Below are 7,500 nucleotides of genomic sequence, written 5' to 3'. Positions count from 1 at the left end.
AGTTTCCCTAAGAAGTTCGATTGGTCTTGCAGAGTTTAAAGACAACGAAGCTTAGTTTCAAGCAAGGATTTAATATACGCGTATTAAAAACCCTTAGCTGTTACAACTTTTATGCTTGAAACCATCGCAACGAAGTCTTTGGGTCCGTAGACCCGTGATGTACTGCTCCAGGAAACGTTTTGAAAGGGTGGAAACTCAAAATCATAGGTTAAGATCATCGGCAGAACCCACCAGACACCACTTTTGCTTCATAAGTTCGGCCTATAGTCATATGACGATTTTCATCGGGGAGGGGACGTATGACCCAAACGGGGGCTTATATGACCCACGGACACTGCAAACCATGCTCCTACGACTAAATAGAGGTTAAAACTACGATTTGGTGAAATCTTCATTTTTGACCTCGAAGCAAGGTACCTTCCCTATAGTAGGCAATGAGTAAATGATCATAATCCCAGGAGGGCAAAAAATGGGAACCCGAGAGGAAAGCGCTGTTGGCGCGCCTAAGCTAGTGGCCCGTAGAGTAAAAAGGGTACCCCCAACAAAGTTGTCGTTTGACGTTCTGGTTGCACTTTTTATCATCTAAAATCAGTTTTCTACACGTTTTGAGGGGTTTTAGCAAAAAAAAAATTTTCGATTACTCGAGCTCTCTGGCCCGTTCGGTGCACATTTTTGAAAAAAGCTAGGGAGCTGCCCCTAGGTTCGGGGTGTCACAAAATGTTGAAAAGTGGTCGAAAAACCACTATCCAGAATCGGATGTAGAATCATTAGACGAACTTAAAATTGTTCTACGACACCCAGCTGCGACGTTTAGTATTCGAGTTATGGCCCGTACCAGGTCTGACCGAGCAATTTTTGTTCCGCGCACTTTGTGCACCGTACACGTTGATGTTTGTATGAAAAAGTACCCTACCTAGGGACGCGTAGAGCAAATTTGTACCCCCGGGCATGTTGTCGATTGACATTCTGGTTGCACTTTTCATCATCTAGGGTGCGTTCCTGACACGTTTTGAGGGGTTTTAGCAAAAAAAAAAATTTTCGACTACTCGAGCTCTCTGGCCCGTTCGGTGCACATTTTTGAAAAAAGCTAGGGAGCTGCCCCTAGGTTCGGGGTGTCACAAAATGTTGAAAAGTGGTCGAAAAACCACTATCCAGAATCGGATGTAGAATCATTAGACGAACTTAAAATTGTTCTACGACACCCATCTGCGACGTTTAGTATTCGAGTTATGGCCCGTCCTAGGTCTGACCGAGCAATTTTTGTTCCGCGCACTTTGTGCACCGTACACGTTGATGTTTGTATGAAAAAGTACCCTACCTAGGGACGCGTATAGCAAATTTGTACCCCCGGGCATGTTGTCGATTGACATTCTGGTTGCACTTTTCATCATCTAGGGTGCGTTCCTGACACGTTTTGAGGGGTTTTAGCAAAAAAAAAAATTTTCGACTACTCGAGCTCTCTGGCCCGTTCGGTGCACATTTTTGAAAAAAGCTAGGGAGCTGCCCCTAGGTTCGGGGTGTCACAAAATGTTGAAAAGTGGTCGAAAAACCACTATCCAGAATCGGATGTAGAATCATTAGACGAATTTAAAATTGTTCTACGACACCCATCTGCGACGTTTAGTATTCGAGTTATGGCCCGTCCTAGGTCTGACCGAGCAATTTTTGTTCCGCGCACTTTGTGCACCGTACACGTTGATGTTTGTATGAAAAAGTACCCTACCTAGGGACGCGTAGAGCAAATTTGTACCCCCGGGCATGTTGTCGATTGACATTCTGGTTGCACTTTTCATCATCTAGGGTGCGTTCCTGACACGTTTTGAGGGGTTTTAGCAAAAAAAAAATTTTCGACTACTCGAGCTCTCTGGCCCGTTCGGTGCACATTTTTGAAAAAAGCTAGGGAGCTGCCCCTAGGTTCGGGGTGTCACAAAATGTTGAAAAGTGGTCGAAAAACCACTATCCAGAATCGGATGTAGAATCATTAGACGAACTTAAAATTGTTCTACGACACCCATCTGCGACGTTTAGTATTCGAGTTATGGCCCGTCCTAGGTCTGACCGAGCAATTTTTGTTCCGCGCACTTTGTGCACCGTACACTTTGATGTTTGTATGAAAAAGTACCCTACCTAGGGACGCGTAGAGCAAATTTGTACCCCCGGGCATGTTGTCGATTGACATTCTGGTTGCACTTTTCATCATCTAGGGTGCGTTCCTGACACGTTTTGAGGGGTTTTAGCAAAAAAAAAAATTTTCGACTACTCGAGCTCTCTGGCCCGTTCGGTGCACATTTTTGAAAAAAGCTAGGGAGCTGCCCCTAGGTTCGGGGTGTCACAAAATGTTGAAAAGTGGTCGAAAAACCACTATCCAGAATCGGATGTAGAATCATTAGACGAACTTAAAATTGTTCTACGACACCCATCTGCGACGTTTAGTATTCGAGTTATGGCCCGTCCTAGGTCTGACCGAGCAATTTTTGTTCCGCGCACTTTGTGCACCGTACACGTTGATGTTTGTATGAAAAAGTACCCTACCTAGGGACGCGTATAGCAAATTTGTACCCCCGGGCATGTTGTCGATTGACATTCTGGTTGCACTTTTCATCATCTAGGGTGCGTTCCTGACACGTTTTGAGGGGTTTTAGCAAAAAAAAAAATTTTCGACTACTCGAGCTCTCTGGCCCGTTCGGTGCACATTTTTGAAAAAAGCTAGGGAGCTGCCCCTAGGTTCGGGGTGTCACAAAATGTTGAAAAGTGGTCGAAAAACCACTATCCAGAATCGGATGTAGAATCATTAGACGAACTTAAAATTGTTCTACGACACCCATCTGCGACGTTTAGTATTCGAGTTATGGCCCGTCCTAGGTCTGACCGAGCAATTTTTGTTCCGCGCACTTTGTGCACCGTACACTTTGATGTTTGTATGAAAAAGTACCCTACCTAGGGACGCGTAGAGCAAATTTGTACCCCCGGGCATGTTGTCGATTGACATTCTGGTTGCACTTTTCATCATCTAGGGTGCGTTCCTGACACGTTTTGAGGGGTTTTAGCAAAAAAAAAAATTTTCGACTACTCGAGCTCTCTGGCCCGTTCGGTGCACATTTTTGAAAAAAGCTAGGGAGCTGCCCCTAGGTTCGGGGGTGTCACAAAATGTTGAAAAGTGGTCGAAAAACCACTATCCAGAATCGGATGTAGAATCATTAGACGAACTTAAAATTGTTCTACGACACCCATCTGCGACGTTTAGTATTCGAGTTATGGCCCGTCCTAGGTCTGACCGAGCAATTTTTGTTCCGCGCACTTTGTGCACCGTACACGTTGATGTTTGTATGAAAAAGTACCCTACCTAGGGACGCGTATAGCAAATTTGTACCCCCGGGCATGTTGTCGATTGACATTCTGGTTGCACTTTTCATCATCTAGGGTGCGTTCCTGACACGTTTTGAGGGGTTTTAGCAAAAAAAAAAATTTTCGACTACTCGAGCTCTCTGGCCCGTTCGGTGCACATTTTTGAAAAAAGCTAGGGAGCTGCCCCTAGGTTCGGGGTGTCACAAAATGTTGAAAAGTGGTCGAAAAACCACTATCCAGAATCGGATGTAGAATCATTAGACGAACTTAAAATTGTTCTACGACACCCATCTGCGACGTTTAGTATTCGAGTTATGGCCCGTCCTAGGTCTGACCGAGCAATTTTTGTTCCGCGCACTTTGTGCACCGTACACTTTGATGTTTGTATGAAAAAGTACCCTACCTCGGGACGCGTAGAGCAAATTTGTACCCCCGGGCATGTTGTCGATTGACATTCTGGTTGCACTTTTCATCATCTAGGGTGCGTTCCTGACACGTTTTGAGGGGTTTTAGCAAAAAAAAAATTTTCGACTACTCGAGCTCTCTGGCCCGTTCGGTGCACATTTTTGAAAAAAGCTAGGGAGCTGCCCCTAGGTTCGGGGTGTCACAAAATGTTGAAAAGTGGTCGAAAAACCACTATCCAGAATCGGATGTAGAATCATTAGACGAATTTAAAATTGTTCTACGACACCCATCTGCGACGTTTAGTATTCGAGATATAGCACTTTGTAGGTCTGACCGAGCAATTTTTGTTCCGCGCACTTTGTGTTCATGGATGTCGATAAAGGTACAAGTTGCCGGTCGGGATAGCCGTGCACCAAAACTGTGTACCGATCAGGGAAAGTACAAGACGAAGGGTGCATCTCGAGCGTACGCGTTCATAGATGTCCATGTTGGTACACTTGCACCAAAATTGTGTACCAATCAGGGAAAGTACAACATGGAGGGCGCAGCCCGGGCGTACCCGATCATGGATGTCCATGTTGATACAATCTACGTGTACGTACCTAGTTTTTGTATCAAAAGTTGCAATAAAGTGCTTGTATGCTTAAAATGCTTATCTCAACCGGTCACCTTTTGGCCTGTCCTTTTATAACAGAAACCTAGAAAGATACTCGATATTTTTGTGTTTTTCCATTCGCCCGGGACGACGAAATGAGCTATGTGCACATCGTGCAGAAAACTGTCTTCGCCACGCATGTTTTTGTCTATCCACTCATATAATCACCCACATTTGTGTTCAACACGGACGGCGCAGCCCGAGCGAACGCGTTAATGTTTATGTTTGTACACACTGCTTGTACGATTCTAGGATTTGGTAATTGCGTCACAGTGCCCGACCGTCGCGGACACCATTCTTGGACAGAAGTCCTAGTACGTAGAGTACTTTCCCTAGGTATGTGCTCGTTCGTGACTATCGTTGCGTGCTTACGGACACGCTTGGGTATGTTTACCATACAAGGTTTACTAGGGAAACCTGGGAAGGACGCTTGCCCTCCCGTCGCGGACACCATTCTTGGAAAGAAGTCCTAGTACGTAGCGTTCCTTATTTTACTTGATCAGTTTGTAATGCATTCGCTTTGTTCAATCGACTTCTGCTACTGCTCACTAAGGGGTGTTCGTTTGCGATGTGTACGATAAGCAACTGTCTATCCTAACCAGCAGTTAATCAACACTTTTCACCCAAGTCATAGGAACATAGAGTACTTTTCCTAATCGGTACACAATTTTGGTGCACCTCTAACCTGGCCGGCACTTTATCGTTACGTTTTGTGCATAACCTAGGGACGTGGTGTAAGTTTCATGATTTTTATGTTTGATTCGGTTTATTATGATTGAAAACTACGCTACGTCCCAGAAATTTGAACTCGACTACTTCCTCCATGTGGCGCCAAAAGCTACTGGGCAACGCCTAGCTAATGCCCCATTTGTACTTCAATTTGCATAATCAATTTTGAAAAATACGCTAAGTCCCAGAAATCTGAACTCGAATACTTTTGCCACGTGGCGCAAAAAAGCTACTGAGAAACGCCTAGCCTTTTACCCATTTATAATTTAGTTTTCGTTATTAGTTTTGAACAATACGCAAAGTTCCAAGAATCTGAACTCGAATACTTTTTACATGTGCCGCCAAAAGCTACTGAGCAACGCCTAGGTTGATACATTTTTGGTACATGGAGTGTATGCATGCAGGATTACTGCCGTGCTGGACCGAAAAATCGAACTTGCTACTAGAACGTAAAGTAATTCCCCTAGATAGGTGCTTTTGCATACCTCTGATCGACCACCATGCAACACGCGTAGCGACACGCGTAGCTAGGCTTGCCCAACCAAATTTCCTACTATAGCACCAAATTGCACACTTTCAGGGGTATAATTTGGTACCGTGTACCGTGCATGGTACAAGTATCAGCAGCTCGTGCAATTTATTTTGCATCGTGTTGCGGTTGCTGGTGCGTCGGGATAGGAGTATTTCGAGACTTTCGCCAAGCGTTGGTGCCATTTGGGGGATAATTAATGTTCTAGCCACAATAAACGTGCCACATAATGCCAATAAGGAAAAAGCCGTTTTCTAGGGACTTCCAGTCAAAATGTTTGCCATCAGCGCTTTCCTGTCGAGTTCAGGATCTGGGACTTAGCGTTTTTTTTTCACGATCCAATCCAACGACCAGATCGTGAATAAACAATTCATACAACAGTGCATCCCTTTAGAGAAGGAAAAAGCCGAATTCTAGGGAGCTCCAGTCCAAAAGGTTGTCATCAGCGCTCTCCTCTCGAGTTCAAGATTTGGGACTTAGCGTTTTTTTCGCGATCCAGCCAAAAGACCAGATCGGGAAATAAACAATTAATATAACTGTACTAGTACATCCCTTCAACTGAAGCAAGTGCACCATACATGACCCGTACGCCAATCATCCATGCACATGACACGTCAACTAAGTCAACACATGATACAACTTGGACAACTGACGGGTAAGTAGGTCATCTCGTACACGACGACACATCGACCAAACCAGGTCAACACGTCACATGCACAAGACATCCTACTACCAAGGCCGGCCACCTCGACACACGACGTGTTAACCGAACATGGTCAACAACACCATCATGTGCAAGGCAACCGGCCCAAACGGATTAACTTATACAACTTGTAACGAGCAGGTGTGTAAGCTTACTGGTTTGGTCGGCACGTTTCTCACATCAAGACAATCAAGTCGAGAACGAGGCACGCCGACAAGCTCACTAGTGTTACGTGTTCCGCTCCATACCGTGTCAAGTCACTCGTCTGACACGGAAGTAGCCAGCTCTTGTCCACTAGTGTAAAGGAACGGTCTCCAGACCAAGTCAAGTCACTCGTCTGACAAGGAAAGAGCACGCACCAAGCTTCACCAGAGCACGGCACCACGGTCCCCAGACCAAGATGGTTCGTTGCGCCATCGAGGAAGGGGCACGCGATCCCTTGCTACACTCAACTAAGTACACTCTTGCTCTCACAAAAGTATCCCCTGTGTCGACGTGGTCCCCAGACCAAGACGAGCTTGCGCACATCGAGGAAGGGGCACACGGACAAACCACCAAGCATGGGTCGCCTGAGAGGATCGATGCGAACGCATCTCTACAACTCGCAGCTCCCAGCCTGAAGTCCCGTCGTTTGCGGGCGGTTGATAGGTGTCGAAACTAGGTATATCCACGTTGGGCAGAGCTCAAGCCAACGGCGTTCCCAGTTACGGTACTAACACGTGCAGCGAACTCCACTCGTTGCGGCCTAGGTATAGCGGGATGAGACGCCGGGCTGCAGACGCAGACTCCAACGGATCTCAGAGGGTTGTTAGGCCCGCTAGCTTCCGAACACCTAATGGGTTTGAGAAGCGCTATCAGCTCGGATTGGCTACGACCTTAGAGGCGTTCAGGCATAATCCAGCGGACGTAGCGTCATACCAAAGTCCGGTCGGACTAGTATTGAGCCAGTGGTCCGTACCTGTGGTTCCTCTCGTACTGCACAGGAATTCCGTTAAGATAGCGACTATAAGCACACACCAGTAGGGTAAAACTAACCTGTCTCACGACGGTCTAAACCCAGCTCACGTTCCCTTGAAAGGGTGAACAATCCTACGCTTGGTGAATTTTGCTTCACAATGATAGGAAGAGCCGACA

Source organism: Anopheles gambiae (genome assembly GCF_943734735.2).
Source record: "Anopheles gambiae chromosome X unlocalized genomic scaffold, idAnoGambNW_F1_1 X_unloc_14, whole genome shotgun sequence".
NCBI classification, from domain to species: domain Eukaryota; kingdom Metazoa; phylum Arthropoda; class Insecta; order Diptera; family Culicidae; genus Anopheles; species Anopheles gambiae.
This window is presented reverse-complemented; position numbering follows the sequence as displayed.